The following is a 17,992-nucleotide window of genomic DNA, read 5'->3' as shown; positions in this document are numbered from 1 at the left end:
CAACATAACATCTATTGGATTGGACTTCATAATTATAGTCTTTTAACATATTTGGACTATTTTTACCGTGCCCATGGTCTGTTTTTTTTAAATCAATTATGGTATTGTCTGCACTGTTGTTACTATATGTTGCTATGTGGTTTTATGCAGGTCTTGTAGGTTTAGTTTTTGGTCTTGTTTTGTCTGGTGGATTTGGAGCTCCTTTCCGGGGAACGCGCTAAGATGGTAGCACGATATTAATATGCAGCAGCCTCACCGGACTCTGGATTGAGGATTGCCAAATGTTATGTGGATTTTCTGGTGTAGTCTGTTTTGTCATGTGCTTTTGTTACATCATTCTCGAGGAATGTTGTCTCATTTTTTAACTGCATTGCATTTGTGGTTTCTAAATGACAATAAACTGAATCTGAATAATTGTTATAAAGTATTGTAAATAACTTCCTTGGATTTGTTTGTATTTTTATATAATCATCTACGTACATGTAATTGTTCAGTATTTTTTACTGATTGTTGATGCCTTTGTATCCTCTGGAAATTCTCAGTTCAGTGACAACTATCACGTTATTTGAATAGTTTGTTTGTTTGTTATGTGTTGTGCCTTATGATGTAAGCAATCATGGTCTTTCCATGACCATGATTGTTCTTGGCAAATCTTTCTACAGAAGTGGTTTGCCATTGTCTTCCTCTGGGGAGTGTCTTTACAAGATGGGTGATCCCAGCCATTATCAATATGCTTCAGAGATTGCCTGCCTGGCGTCAGTGGTCGCAAAAGCAGGACTCATGATATCCACAAGCTGCTCATCTGACTATCCATCAACTGCTCCCACGGCTTCATGCGAACCTGATCGGGTGGGGAGGCTAAGCAGGTGCTACACCTTGCCCAAGGGTGACCTGCAGGCTATCAGAGGGAAGGAGTGCCATACACCTCCTTTGGTAGAGATGTATCTCCACCATGCAACCCACAATGGTGGGTCACAGAAGCTAATTTTGATATTTCACTTGCCATCTCAGTTAAGATCAACTAATTCACCATGGATAAAAAAAAATCCACTTTCAGTATATCGTGTTTTTTTTTCTTGTTGAAGTGTACAATTTATTTAGATATTTAACCATGTGCTTTTTATTATGGGGTACTTCCCCAAGACGTCAAGTTGATCAACACCATTAACCCGCCTCATCATTGTCCACCACCACTACATCGTCATCCACTGAGTGCAGGAGTTGTCAATCGTTTTTTGTGCTGTGGACCCCTACCATTAACCTAGTGGTCGAGTTTAGAATCCCTAAAGTAGTGTCACTTCATGTACGTACACTCAGTCTATGTATATAACAGTTACTTGTACTTTATGTTTGATAGGATTGTGTTTATAGTTATATTTACGTGTTTTCTACTGTGTTCTCTATATTATTATGTTTTTTTAATGCTGCAAGAGTAACAATCACTTTGTTTTCCTTTACGCTTGTGTACTGAAGAATGACAATAAACAATCTTGAAACTTGAATCTGGAAAAGTTCTACTGACTAAACCTACTTCAGCTAAATCACAGAAACTGAACCTGATTCTATTCAGTATCGCATCATTTCAGCTCTGTGCATTAACTTTTTATGTCTACTACATTTTAGTTCATCTATGGACACTCAGTTTTCACCTGCGGCTCCAAGTAGCAGTTTGCATGCAATAGTGGCCACACCCGGTACCCCGCTTTAACAGGTGGGCTAAACCAGGTGAGGGTAGCAGGCAGCCTCGTACCTCGGTGACTTAATATGCGAACTCAGCTCTGACAGCCTGGGTGGATGAGGTCTGCAGTGTGAAAGAGTGGGATTTAACACTTCTGTGTATTGAAAATTAATTCTGATAAATAACTAAACCAAACAAATGAAATTTCTGAAACATGCATATAATCTATCAAGGTGACAACTCTGAATTGATGAGCCAAATAGCCAAATTCTCTTTCTGTGTCTTATGGTGTATGGTCTTAGGGTAACTCTTTCATGGTGTTACTGCATCACATAAGAAGAGGCGATTGCTGGCATTCCAGGCAACTGCATTGGTACAATCAGTATTGCAATGAAAACACATTAATTGCCCTAAAATAAGCTTAAATCCATTGGAAGCTTCTCATGGTTTTGGACACAAGGGTCATGCTATTTCAATAGATCAGCTGTTAGCACCTTTACCCACCAGCAGTACCTGACAGTTTACCTGAACTCACAGCTTAGACCATGAGACATAGAAGGAGAATGAGGTCACTTGGCTCATCGAGTCTGCTCCACCATTCCACCATGGCTGATTTATTAACCCTCTCAGCCCCATTCTCCTGCCTTCTCCCCATAACTTTTGACATCCTTACTATTCAAGGACCTATCAACCTCCACTTTAAATATCCCTAGTGAATTGGCCTCCAGTATTGTCAGTTGCAATGAGTTTCACACACAGTTTAAGGCATAGGGTACTGTGCAAAAGTCATAGGGACACTAACTTTGACCTCAACATCAGCAGGGCTGTCTGGAATTACCTAGGGAGCAGAAGCAAGAGAAACAGCTAGTGTCTGCAGAAGAACTGGGGTAAGTTCTACAAGATGCTTAGAACAACCTGTATTTTTGTATAAAACTGCACAACAGTGTACACCAAATATTGAATTGATTTAGTTTCTTTTACTGTTTTCTGCTCTTTATAGTAAATTTGAGGAACTTTTCATTCCATTATTTTTGTAACCATCTTTGCTTTACAGAATTTTTTATGCATGCTAAGACTTTTGCACAGTACTGTATATTCCCACTTTCATACCACACAGTTGGTGGGCTTCCTTCCCAGTGAGAAGAACAAAATGATATCTTGATGTTACAATCAATCAAGTGGGTAGAATAAAAGGAAAATGGACCATTAGACATGAATTTGACCTTTCTCCCTTAAAAGACATGGTGAACTATCACTGCATGGTGGGCACAACATTATGGGCCGAGGTACCTGTCAAGTGCTGTAGATTTCCATCTTCTATGTTCTATGCATGGGAACTGATTTCTTACATAGCCTAAACTTGTCTGTTCTTCTTCCTATCACCCTTGCATACAAACACCAATCTAACGTGGGAATAACTGGTGCTGTGTTCAAGTAACTCTCTAGAGGCGTTGCTTCAATGCTATCGTTTGAAATGCAAATTGTTTTCTAAACCACCATGTAAACGAAAAGTCAAAGTCAAAGCAAATTTATTATTGAAGTACGTTGTCTTGAGATTCATTTTCTTGCAGGCATTTCCAGAAAATAAAGAAATGCAGTAGAATTTACAAAAATGAACAATGCATAAACAAAGATGGGCAAACAACCAATATGCAAAAGAAGACAAAAGTATGCAAATAATAAAAAAAATACTGAAACATGAGTTGCAAAGCCCTTGAAAGTAAGTCTGTAGGTTGTGGAATCAGTTCAGAGTTGAGATGAGTGAAGTTATCTACGCTGATTCTAGAGCCTGTTGGTTGAGGGGTGATAACTGATGGTGTAGGACCCAAGGGTCCTATACATCCTTCCCACAGCAGCAGTGAGGAGAGAGCATGGCCTGGATGGTGGGAAACATTGATTATGGATTCAGCTAAAGGTATACTTCAACTTAAAAACACAGTTTTTAAAAACTCAGCCTATAAAAAATGGCTTATTCCACACATTTTATACTTACAAACTGGACACCAAAGTTCATTTGGGCAATCATCCCACCCTGGATATTGAAAGGCCTAAATACGAGGGGTGATTGATAAGTTTGTGGCCTAAGGTAGAAGGAGTCAATTTTAGAAAACCTAGCACATTTATTTTTTTAACATAGGCCCCTCCTACATTTACACACTTAGTCCAGTGGTCGTGGAGCATACGGGTCTTGGACCTCCAGAAAGTGTCCACAGCTGGGGTGATTGATAAGTTCGTGGCCTAAGGCAGAAGGAGATGAGTTATACAGCTCTCATTACATGCACATGCAGTTCAACTCTGAGTGATTATGCAGAAGGTTTGAAGTTAATAACTCATCAGTTCATAACTCATCAGGGGTGATTGATAAGGTTGTGGCCCAAGGTAGAAGGAGATTAAGTCTTCTAAGGTATCATTGGAATTCTCCATGTAAAAAATGTTAGGTTTGCTGACAACAGACTTAGCTCCCTTGTGCTTGCCTGCCCTCTCCCAGAACCACTCTCAAATCTGATGTGATGATGCGTCAGTAAGAAACTCAACATGCCCGTGAAACAGGTGCAGAGGATCAGACAGCAAGGAATGATAGTTCCGTTTATTTTGACCTCTGGGTTCATGTCTCTGAATTCTTTTCAAATACGTCTGATGTAGAGGGGCCACAGCACAAGATCATAAAAAGCTGCAGAAAGTTGTTAACTTGGCCAGTTCTATCATGGGCACTATCCTCCCCAAATACGTGGACATCTTCAAAAGGCAATGCCTCAGAAAGGCAGCCTCTATCGTTAAGAACACCCATTACCCAGAACATGCCCTCTTCCTATTGCTACCATTAAGGAAGAGGTACAGGAGCCTGAGGACACACAGTCAACACTTCAGGAGCAGCTTCTTTCCCTCCATCATCAGACTACTGAAAAGACAGTAAACCCATGTACTCTAGCTCAGGCAAACACGAGGAAATCTGCAGATGCTGGAAATTCAAGCAACACACACAAAATGCTGGTGAAGCACAGCAGGCCAGGCAGTATCTACGGGGAGAAGTGCTGTCGATGTTTTGGGCCGAGACCCTTCGTCAGGACTAACTGAAAGGAAAGATAGTAAGAGATTTGAAAGTAGGAGGGGGAGGGGGAAATGCGAAATGATAGGAGTAGACCGGAGGGGGTGGGGTGAAGCTGAGAGCCAGAAAGGTGATTGGTGAAAGTGATACAGAGCTGGAGAAGGGAAAGGATCATGGGACGGGAGGCCTCAGGAGAAAGGGTGGGGGAGGGGAGCACCAGAGGGAGATGGAGATCAGGCAGAGTGATGGGCAGGGAAAGAGGAAAAAAAGGAGGAGGAAAAAAGCTAAATATATCAGGTATGGGGTAAGAAGGGGAGGAGGGGCATTAACGGAAGTTAGAGAAGTCAATGTTCATGCCATCAGGTTGGAGGCTACCCAGCCGGTATATAAGGTGTTGTTCCTCCACCCTGAGTGTGTCTTCATCTTGACAGTAGAGGAGGCCATGGATAGACATATCAGAATGGGAACGGGACGTGGAATTAAAATGTGTGGCCATTGGGAGATCCTGCTTTCTCTGGCGGACAGAGCGTAGGTGTTCAGCGAAACGGTCTCCCAGTCTGCGTCGGGTCTCACCAATATATAAAAGGCCACACCAGGTGCACCGGGCACAGTATACCACACCAGCCACTACCCACTACCAAGCACATCTTTCCCTCCCCACCCTTCTGCTTTCTGGAGGGATTGCTCCCTACGTAACTCCCTTGTCCACTCATTCCCCCGCATCCTTTCTCACCGATCTCCCTCCTGGCACTTATCCTTGTAAACGGAACAAGTGCTACACCTGCCCTAACACTTCCTCCCTCACCACCATTCAGGGCCCCAGACAGTCCTTCCAGGTGAGGCGACACTTCACCTGTGAGTCGGCTGGTGTGGTATACTGCGTCCGGTGCTCCCGGTGTGGCCTTTTATATATTGGTGAGACCCGACGCAGACTGGGAGACTGTTTCACTAATCATCTACGCTCGGTCTGCCAGAGAAAGCAGGATCTCCCAGTGGTCACACATTTTAATTCCACATCCCATTCTCATTCTGATATGTCTATCCATGGCCTCCTCTACTGTCAAGATGAAGCCACACTCAGGTTGGAGGAACAACACCTTATATACCGGCTGGGTAGCCTCCAACCTGATGGCATGAACATTGACTTCTCTAACTTCTGTTAATGCCCCTCCCCTTCTTACCCCATCCCTGATATATTTAGTTTTTTTTCTCTCTCTCTGCCCATCACTCTGCCTGTTCTCCATCTCCCTCTGGTGCTCCCCTCCCCCTTTCTTTCTCCCTAGGCCTCCTGTCCCATGATCCTTTCACTTCTTGAGCTTTGTATCCCTTTTGCCAGTCACCTGTCTGGCTCTCAGCTTCACCCCACCCCCTCCAGTCTTTTCCTATCATTTCGCATTTTCCCCTTCCCCTCCTACTTTCAAATCTCTTTCTATCTTTCCTTTCAGTTAGTCCTGACGAAGGGTCTCGGCCCGAAACATCAACAGTGCTTCTCCCTATAGATGCTGCCTGGCCTGCTGCGCTTCACCAGCATTTTGTGTGTGTTACTCTAGTTCAGTATTTTTATCCTCTCTCTTTGCATTACATATCAATTTATATTTTATATACAGTATATACTTCTAGTAATTTATAGCTTTTATTATTAAGTATTGCTCTGTACTGCTGCTGCAGAACAACAAATTTCTCGACATAAACCAGTGATATTAAACTTGATTCTGATTCTGATTTTTAAATTGGTGTGAAGGCCTTTTTTTAAAAAAAAGTCATGATAAAACGTCTCTTGTTTGAACAACTACCAGTTAGAAATTCATCCATCTAACTTTTCTGTCTTTTGACTGAAAGGAAACCACAAACTTATTCCAATTTACCAATGTATTGGGATTAATCCTTTGCTGTTAACTGCTCAAGTATTTTACACACTTTCCAAGCGATGGAGTATACTTACAGGTTCCCACCTGTTAGGAGGCTTGCTAGGTCACTGTGTTCTGGGCTTTGGATCCTCCTCCTGGCAGAGATGTCTCAGGAGGGACGTCCAGTGCCCAGGAAGGCAAAGGCAGAACTCATGACAGACAAATGAAGTTGCAGCTTATAGTGAATTGCCCATTCCCTGTTCACAGGGACAACTTTTAATATTGAAACATGGTAAAGCAAGTTTATAATCAAAGTACATATACTGTATGTCCCCATATACAACACTGAGATTCATTTTTGTTCTGGGCATAATCAATAAATCTATAGAATAATAACTATAACAGAAACAATGAAAGAGCACCCAACAAGGATGTTCAAACAGAGTGCAAAAGACAATAAATTGCGCAAATGCAAAAAGAAATAATAATAATTAACAAGTATGTAATGAATATTGAGAACGTGAGATGAAGAGTCCTTGAAAGCGAGTCCACTGGTTGTGAGAACAGTTCAGTGATGGGGTGTGAAGCTTAGTGAAGTTATCCCCTTTGTTCATGAACCTGGTGATGTGAGTCCCAAAGCTCTTCTGCCTTCTTCCTGATGACAGCAGCGAGAAAGGAGCACGTCCTGGATGGTGGGGGTCTCTGACGAAGGATGATGGATGATGGGGGAGCAGGAACAGGAATGAGGAGAGTCAAGAAGGGGAGGTGGAAGCATGGTGATTAGCGCAACACTCTACAGCACCACTGATTCGGGGTTCAGTTCCTGCCACCGTCCGTAAGAGTTTGCACATAATATGTGTTCAGGTTCTCCAGCTTCCTCCTACAGTCCAGAGACACCCTGGGTAGTAAACTGTGGGCAAGGTCTCTTTACACCGGAAGTATGGTGACACTCGTGGGCTGCCCCCGGCACACCCTCGGACTGTGATGGTTGTTGATGCAAACGATGCATTTCACTGTGTGCTCCCATGCGCATGTGGCAAGTAAAGCTGAGCTTTAAATAGGTGGTTGATGGTTGTTGTGGAACGTCAAAGGACCTGCTTCCATCCGCAAACGGCTGACCAACGTGGATTCGGTGAGCACAGTCCCTGTTTCCTTGCCGCCTCGCTCTATGAGTCATTCGTTTCAATTTCTAAATTGGGAAATTGCGTTATTATTGTCACATGTACAGAGGTACAGTAAAAAATCTGTCTTACAGTAGACAAGTTTTGTCTGGTAGTAGATTCCAGACTCAAGATTCAAGATGTCAGGATTGTTTAATGTCATTTCCAGTACACAAGTATAGAGGAGAATGAAATAATTGTTACTCTGAATCTGCTGCAGCACAAAAAATGCAATAAGATAAAGAACACCACAATAAAAAAATATAAATACATAAGGAAGCTTATATACATAGATTGATTGTCTGCCTATAAAGTGACACTAGGCACAGGAGTTTCTGCACAAAAGATGACTCTGACAGGAAATGATAAAGTAGTGGTGGGTGGAGGTGTGGAGGGATGGGTTGGTGGATGGAGGTGTTGATCAGCCTTACTGCTTTGGGAAAGTAACTGTTTTAGAGTCTGGTGGTACTGGTGTTGGTGCTGGTAGTCTCCTCCCTGAGTAGAATGGGAGAAGCTGTCCAAGAGCAGGAGGTAAAACAATAACAAAGTGCAGAATAAAGTGTTATAGTTACAGAGAAAGTGCAGTGCAGGCTGTCAGTAAAGCTGGAGGTCACAACAAAGCAGATTGTGAAGCTAAGAGTCCATCTTATCAGACCAGGGGAACGTTTAATACTCTTATAATGAGCCATTCAAGCAATCACGACTGATCTTCCATTTCAGTACCCTGGCTCTTAGATCATGCATTGAGATAACAGCACATTATTGCACACTGCTGGGAAACTTGGATCTGAGTAGGAAATGCTTCCATGTTTGACCGTAAGACTAAAAGACATTGGAGCAGAAATAGACCATTCGGTCTATCAAGTCTGCTCCACTATTTTATCATTGCTGATTTACTATCCCTCTCTACCCCATTGTTCCCATGTCTTTGGACACCCTTGCTAATTAAGAATGTATCAACCTCTGCTTTAAATACCTTGCCTTCCACTGCTGTCCACGACAATGAATTGTACAGATTCATTACCCTCTGCCTAAAGAAATTCCTCCTCATCTCTGTTCTAAATGGACATCCCTCTATTCTGAGGCTGTGTCTAGAGTCCTAGACTCTACCACTATAGGAAACATCCTCTCCACATCCACTCTATCTAGGCTTTTCAAGATTCAGTAGGTTTCAATGAGGTCCCCCTCATCCAGCGAGCACTCCTCGTATGTTTCAGTTTGGTATTGTTCTCATGAATCTCCTCGGAAGCTTTTCCACTCCTATATTTCCTGATAGCACTAAAGGGCATTCAGCCTACTGAGTCTCTACCAGCTTTCAGAAGACGAAGAAGAAGAAAAGTAATTAGTAGAACGTGAAGGACTGTGACAGCTTTGGCAGATAGAATTAGGTCGGATAGGTTTTTTCACAACCAGCACAGACACGTGCATAATGACACCCTTCTGTGCTCGTGCAAAAATCAAACAATTACAGGAATACCAGTACTAAAAGGCATAACACAACTGTTATGCAAGCTGCTGTTCATGGATTAGCACAAAGGCATGTTTTCTGTATGAAGTGTTTTTTGACAGAGAAATACAGAGCCCTGTGTGCATTGTAACTAACAGCAGCATAGTCTGGCTCGATGCCAGCGAAAAATAATAGCCCACCCCAGCTGCATTATCTTCATGGCTTTAAATTTTGATTTATTACAAACCCACAACTGTTCCAAATCACAACACAAATGTCTAAAATCTGTATATTACTTTGCCTCGATATCAATTTGTTTGAAATCCTTCTATTCATTTAGAGATACAGTGCTGAAAAGGCCCTTCTGGGCATTTGAGCCCTGTTGCCGGCAATCCATTGATTTAACCCCAGCCTGATCATAGGACAACTTACAATGAATGATTAACCCACTAACAGGTACGCCTTTGGACTATGGGAGGGCACCGGAGCATCCGGAGGAAATCCACACATTCCATGGGGAGGATGTACAAACTCCTAACAGAGGAAGCTGGGATTGATCTCTGAACTCCGGCTGTCCGAGGTGTAATATTGTCGTGCTAGCCTCTTCACTACTGTGCTTACTTGCTAGATTAAGATCAGATCCGATGTAAATGGTTTTAACTCCAATGACTGGGTTACTGCTCACATCTTCCAACAAATAAATCCTGGCATACAGTACATTTCACACTTGACCTTGAATGTTCTCCACTATGGACCTTGTTTTAGGCAGAGGTAATTTCAACAATTCAGCATGATTAGATTAAATTGTGATGAGGAAGCCCCAAAATGGAACAAGCTAAAATTATATTTAGAAGACGAGAACAATAACTTGGCAGAGACAAGAGCAAATTTAGACTTGCATCAGGCTGCAATTTAGTGACAGATTTCTGTGTGGTTGAGGAATGACGCAGAATATGGTTTGCCCTGACTAGACTGAAACAAATAAATTGGTGTTGGAGCAGTGGGAGGAGTTCAAGGAAGAGATACTGAGAAATTCCTTGAAAGTAGAGTCACAAGCAGAAAAGGTCATAAAGAGAGCTTTTGGCACATTGGCTTTCATAAAACTAAGCATCGAGTATAGGAGTTCTGATGTGTTGGCATCTTTTCTGCCACGACGAGTGCACTCTTAGAATGGAAAAGCAACATCTCAAATTTCGTCTAGGTGACCTCCAATCTGTTGGCATGAACATCAATTTCTCCTTCTGGTAATTTTTTTCTTTCTTTTCTTTATCCCCCTCCCTTCTATTTTATGCTGTTCCTTACTCTGGCCTCTTACCTCTATTTCACACCTGCCTATCACCTCCCCGTGGTGCCCCTCCTCCTTCCCTTTCTCCTATGGTCCACTCCATCTCCTATCAGATTCGCTCCTTTCCAGCGCTTTACCTTTCCCACCCACATGGCCTCACCTAACACTTTCTAGCTTGTCCTTTTTTCACTCCTTCTCCTTTCTTTTTCCCCCCTTTCCTTCCTGGTCCTGATGAAGGGTCTTGGCTGGAAACATGACTATTTATTCATTTCCATAGATGCTGCCTGACCTGCTGAGTTCCCCCAGCATTTTTGTGTGTGTGTGTGGTGCTCTGGATTTCCAACATCTGCAGAATCTCTTGTGTTTATGAGTGGGATCCTGATGTTTTTGCAATCACAGTTTCTTCAGAAGTCAAGAATGAGGCATAAAACCTGTTGCTTATGATTGCTTATTAAGTGCTACATGAACGATGATTTCGCTCCAGCAACAGAGAGCAAAATCAAAGCTTAGTAGCAGGGGAAGAAAGAAGACAAAAGAGAATGAATCGTCATGGTCTGGTTCTCTTACACCAGACTACTTGATAGCACACATTCCATTCAAATTTCTTTGGTTGGATAAACGAATAAGATAGTCCCTATTCAAATCCAGGGGTGGGGTGGAGATCCTACTTAGCAACCACCACCCTCCACCAATCAGGGTTACATGAAGCCATGGGAGCAGATGGAGGATGGATGGAGGGGCATGTGAGCAGCTGGTGCATATCACAATTTCAGGTTTTCAGGCAGACAGTCTCTGAAGAGTATTGATAATGATTGGGATCACCCGCCTTGTAAACACTGCCCACTACAAACACTTCTGTAGAAAGATTTGCCAAGAACAATCATGGTCATGGAAAGACTGTGATCGCTTACATCATATGACAAACAAACAAACTATTCAAGTAACGTGATACTTGCCGCTAAACTGAGAAATTTCCAGAGGATACAAAGGCGTCAACAATCACCAGAAAACACTGAACAATTACGTTTACATAGGTAATTATATAAAAATACTCAGAATCAGAATCAGGTTTATTATCTCCGGCCTGTGACATGAAATTTGATAACTAAAACATAACAATAAATAAACAAATAAGTAAATTTTTAAAAATGTGCAAAAACAGAAATGCTGTATATTAAAAAAAGTGAGGTGGTGTCCAAAGCTTTAATATCCATTCAGGAATCGAATGGCAGCGAATGGCAGAGGGGAAGAAGCTGTCCCTGAATCGCTGAGTGTGCCTTCAGGCTTCTGTATCTCCTACCTGATGGTAACAGTGTTTTTCTTCAGGAGGGCACGGAGCGACCACTCTCTACTGAACATTGATGGCTCCTCGGTAGAGATCGTTAAGAGCACCAAATTTCTTGGGGTTCACCTGGCGGAGAATCTCACCTGGTCCCTCAACACCAGCTCCGTAGCAAAGAAAGCCCAGCAGAGTCTCTACTTTTTACGAAGGCTGAGGAAAGTCTATCTCCCCCTCTCCCCCATCCTCCTCACATTCTACAGAGGATGTATCAGGAGCATCCTGAGCAGCCGCATCACTGCCTGGTTCAGAAATTGTACCATCTCAGATCATGAGAAGATCATTGGGGTCTCTCTTCCCACCATTACAGACATTCACACTACACGCCGCATCCGCAAAGCTAACAACATTATGAAGGGCCCCACGCACCCCTCATAGAAACTCTTCTCCCTCCTGCCGTCTGGGAAAAGGCACCAAAGCATTCGGGCTCTCACGACCAGACTATGTAACAGTTTCTTCCCCCAAGCCATCAGACTCCTCAGTACCCAGAGTCTGGACTGACACCAACTTACTGCCCTCTACTGTGCCTACTGTCCTGCTTATTATTTATTGTAATGCCTGAACTGTTTTGTGCACTTTATGCAGTCCTGGGTGGCTCTGTAGTTCAGTGTAGTTTTTGTGTTGTTTCACGTAGTTCAGTGTAGTTTTTGTATTGTTCATGTAACAATATGGTCCTGAAAAATGTTGCCTCCTTCTTGCCATGCACTGTACCAGCAGTTATAGTTGAAATGACAATAAAAGTGACTTGACTTGACTTGACTTGACACTGAGAAAAGGGCATGCCCTGGGTGCTGGAGGTCCTTAATAATGGGGACTGCCTTTATGACACACTCTTCCCTAAAGATGTCCTGGGTACTTTGTAGGCTAGTACCCAAGATGGAGCTGACTAGATTTACAACCTTCTGCAGCTTTTTTCAGTCCTGTGCAGTAGCCTCTCCATACCAGACAGTGATGTAGCCTGTCAGAATGCTCTCCACAGTACAACTATAGAAGCTTTTGAGTGTGTTTGTTGACATGCCAAATCTCTTCAAGCTCCTAATAAAGTATAGCCACTGTCTAGCCTTCTTTATAACTACTTCAAAATGTTGGGACCAGGTTAGATCCTCAGAGATCTTGACACCCAGGAACGTGAAGCTGCTAACATTCCCCACTTCTGATCCCTCTAAGAGGATTGGTATGTGTTCCTTCATCTTACCCTTCTTGAAGTTCACAATCAGCTCTTCTGTCTTACTGACGTTGAGTGCCAGGTTGTTGCTGCAGCACCTTTCGACTAGTTGGCATATCTTACTCCTGTATGCCTTCTCTTCACCACTGGAGATTCTACCAACAATGATTGTATCGTCAGAAAATTTGCAGATGGTATTTGAGCTACGCCTAGCTACACAGTCATGTGTATACAGAGAGTAGAACAGGGGGCTAGGCGCACACCCCTGAGGTGGGCCAGTGTTGATCATCAGCAAGGGGGATATGTTATCACTAATCCGGACAGACTGTGGTCTTCTGGTTAGAAAGCTGAGGATTTAATTGCAGAAGGAGGTACAGAGGCCCAGGTTCTACAACTTCTCAATCAGGATCGTGGGAATGATGATATTAAATGCTGAGCGATAGTTGATGAGCAGCATCCTGATGTAGGTGTTCGTGTTGTCCAAGGTGGTTTAAAGCCGTGTGGAGAGCCATTGAGATTGTGTCTGCTGCTAACCTATTGTGGCGATAGACAAATTGCAATGGGTCCAGGTCCTTGCTGAGGCAAGAGTTCAGTCTAGTCACGACCAACCTCTCAAAGCATTTCATCACTGTCGATGTGAGTGACACTGGGCTATAATACCAACAAGCTCAAGAAAGTTAAACTACAATGAAAATAACAATTATAAAGTCCAATCCAACAGATGTTATGTTGAAGTTGTGTAAGACAATGGTAAGGCCTAACTTGGAGTATTGTTTGAGTTTTACGCTCTTACAGTATATATAGGAAAGATACCAATATGTTTGAATATGTGTAGAGAAAAATTTACAAGGATGTTGCCAGGACTTGAGGACTCGAGTTACAGGGAAAGATTGAATAGGTTAGGACTTTATTCTCTGTTGTATAGGAGAATGAGGGGGGGGGGGATTTGATAGAGGTATATAAGATTATAAGGGGTATAGCTAGGGTCAATGCAAGCAGGTTTTTTCCACTGTGTTTGGATGAGACAGCTAGAGGTTTAGGGTTAAGGGTGAAATGTGAAATATTTAAGGGGAACATGAAAGGAAACTTCTTTACTCAGAGGGCAGTGATTCCATAATTTATGGAAAGTTCCAACAGAGATAGATAGGGTTGTAAAGAAAGTTTTAGGCACGTTGCTCTTCATAAATTAAAGTATTGAATACAGGCGATGTGATGCTATGGTGAAGTTGTGTAAGACCTTGTTGAGGTCTAATTTGGAGTACTGAGTGCAGTTTTGGTCACCTGCCTACATGAAAGATGTATGTAAGGTTGAAAGAGTATGGAGAAAACCGAGAAGGAAGTTGCTGGGACTGGAGGACCTGAGTTATCAGGAAAGATTGGATAGGTTAACACTTCATTCCTTGGAATTTAAAAGATTGAGGGGGACTTGATAGAGGTATACTGGATTGTAAGGGGTATAGGTAGCATAATTGCAAGTGCACTTTTTCCTCCACTGAGGTTGGGTGGGACTGCAACTAGAGGTTATGGGTGAAGGGTGAAAGGTGAAATGTTCACTCAGAGTGTGGAATGAGCTGCCGGCAGAAGTGGTGGATGTGGGTTAGATTTCAGCATTTAAGAAGTTTGGATAGGTACATGAATGGGAAGGGTATGGAGGGCTATGGTCGAGGTGCAGGTAGATGGGACCAGGTAGATTAATTATTCAGCATGGATTAGATAATCCAAAGGGCTTGTTTCGGTGTTGTAATGTTCTATGATTTCTATTTTCTATTTTCTATCTTGGGTAATTCTGAGACATCTTCAAGGAGCAGTGTCTCAGAAAGGCAGCATCTATTATTAAGGACCTCCAGCATCCCTTTTCTCACTGTCACCATCAGGTAGGAGGTACAGAAGCCTGAAAGCACACACTCAGCAATTCAGGAACAGCTTCTTCCCCTCTGCACATCCAATTCCTAAATGGACATTGAACCCATGAACACTACCTCACTTTTTTAATATATACAGTATTTCTGATTTTAGCATGATTTAAATCTATTCAATATATATACATATATATATATATTATATATATATATATAAAATATACACACACACATATATATATATTATATATATATATACTGTGGGGGGACGTCACGTGATGACGTAGGATCGAGACGTGGAAATCCAGCTCTCCCGTAAAAACCAGTAAAATAATGTTTGTGAAGAAAAGTTAGTAAATATTTTTTAAAAATTACTTACAAGCTACTCAGGATTATCTTAAGATATGTCTCCTAAACAGAAGCAGAAGAAAACTACTACTTTGAAGACAACACAAGTTGGAAAGGAATCAAGGCCAGCCACCATGAAAGAGCCTCGGGCCCAAGTGCATTTTACCTCCGGAGATACAGAACAGGAAACTGCGGCAACATCAACCGTCTCCAAAAAAGAAGAGCAACAGGAATTGCGCATGCATGAAGGAAGAGGCATGCGCAAACACGAACAACCCAAACTACAAATCCCAGAACTGAAAGTGAAAGTGAATATGAGGTGGAATCAGATTCTCTGGATAAATCAGACGAAGATGAAGAGACAAACAAAGAAGAGCAACAGGAAGAGGTTGGAGGTGATATTGAGACATAAAAAATCTTTGGTGCAAATAAAGCATAAATTAACAGCATTAAAAGTAATAAAAAAGATATTAAAATATGAAGATTATGTTTGATAAAATGATGAAAAGACAGGACAAAATGGACAAGAAAATTAAAAACTTGGAAGAAACAATGGAAGACACCATTGATAGAGTGAATAAAATGGAAGATAATATTTCTGCCTGGACATCAGAAAGAAAACGGTTGTTGGAACAAGTGCATGTACTTGAAAATTTTAGCAGACCAAATAATATTAAGATTGTTGGACTTAAAGAAGGTATAGAGGGAGAGGTTCCAATAATTTTTTTTCAAAAATGGATTCCGGAAATTTTGGAAATGGAAGAAGGAACCCAGTTAATTGAAATTGAAAGGGCTTAAGATCAAGACCTCAAGTTGATCAAAACCCATGATCAATTTTGATAAAATGCTTAAGATATCAAGATAAAGAAAAGATCCTGAAGGCGGCTGCCCAACGTGCCAGAAAGAGAAACGGGCCATTGATGATAGAAGGGAAAACAGTTCTTTTCTATCCTGATATAAGTTATGACCTTTTGAAGAGAAAGAAGGAACTTAACCCAGCGAAAAAGGTTTTATGGGAAAAGGGTTATAAATTTATATTGTGCCACCTGGCAACTCTGATAATTTTTTTGGATGATGGAAAAAGAAGATTTTTTTACTGATTATTGGGATGCAGAAGAATTTGCACAAGAACTCCCAAATATTCGCTAATCACAGCCAAAGATTTGAAAGTGAAATAGATTAAAGATGAAGACAGGGACAGTGAACGGAGTTGATGGATGTTTAAGGTCAGAAGAATATTTAAATATATATTTAATTATATGATACGGGGGAGAAAGGTAAAAATTTGAGAAATATCAATCGAGAGTAGTGATATCATTTTTTCTTCTCTTATATATACATTTCTTTGTTACAGGGGAGCTGGGGGAACTTCAGATTGATTGCTATGGGATTCACGTGTGTAATCATGGTGATTGCCATGACCCGTACAACAGAGGTGGTAATGTTGTGTTTTTTTTTATTCACAACATTAGTAGGGGGGTATTTTGTTATTTTTTTCTTTATAATCTATTTTTCTTTAATCTTTCTTTCTTTGCCTGGACAATCGTGGGGAGACACATAGCAACACGGAGAATTTTAAAAAGATTCCCCAAGGTAGTACGAAAGTTGAAAAGTTAGGCATTACTATAGACTGGAGTAACCCTGTTAAAAATAATGATTAATTTACTGAATTTTTAAAGTTTTAATGTTAATCAGCTTAATGGACCGGTGAAAAGAAAAAGAATTTTAACATACATTAAGAAAATGAAAAAAGATATAGTTTTTTTACAAGAAACACACTTAACAGAGATAGAACATCAGAAATTAAAGAGAGATTGGGTCGGAAATGTTATTGCAGCTTCATTCAATTGAAAGGCGACGGGAGTTGCAATTTTGGTTAATAAAACTTTACCAATTAAAATACAAAATGTATTAATTGATTCTGCGGGGAGATATGTAATTACACATTGTCAAATTTTTTCAGAACTATAGACTCTTATGAATATTTATGCACCAAATGAAAATGATGTAAAATTTATACAAGAGGCCTTTTTGAATTTGGCTGATGCACATGACAAAATATTAATAGGTGGAGATTTCAATTTTTGTCTAGACCCAGTTTTAGATAGATCAACAAAGGTTGTTACAAAATCAAAAGTAGCAAAATTAACGTTATCATTGATGAAAGATTTAAATTTGATATATGGAGAAGAATTAATCCAAAAGAAAGAGATTACTCATTTTATTCAAATAGACATAAAACTTATTCAAGGATAGATTTTTTCCTATTATCAATGAATATTCAGGACAGAGTGAAAAATATGGAATATAAAGCAAGAATATTGTCAGATCATTCCCTCTTCACAATGACAATGATAATGATGGATAAAGAGGAATCGATTTACAGTTGGAGATTTAATTCAATATTATTAAAACATTGAGATTTTTGTGATTTCATGAAAAAGCAGATTCAGTTTTTTCTGGATACAAATTTACATTCAGTTGATGATAGATTTATAGTATGGGAAGCAATGAAGGCATATTTGAGAGGCCTGATAATAAGTTATACTTCTAAAATTAAGAAGGAATATATGGTGGAAATAGATCAATTGCAAAAAGAGATTACAAAATTAGAAAAAGAATCTCAAAGATATATGACAGAAGAAAAATGAAGACAACTTGTTAACAAGAAGTTACAATATAATACACTTCAGACATACTGAACAGAAAAAGCAATTATGAGAACTAAACAGAGATATTACGAACTAGGTGAAAGATCACACAAAATTCTTCCTTGGCAGTTAAAAACAGACCAGATTTCCAAAGCAATAAATGCAAT

Source organism: Hypanus sabinus, chromosome 10, assembly GCF_030144855.1.
Source record: "Hypanus sabinus isolate sHypSab1 chromosome 10, sHypSab1.hap1, whole genome shotgun sequence".
NCBI lineage: Eukaryota > Metazoa > Chordata > Chondrichthyes > Myliobatiformes > Dasyatidae > Hypanus > Hypanus sabinus.
This window is presented reverse-complemented; position numbering follows the sequence as displayed.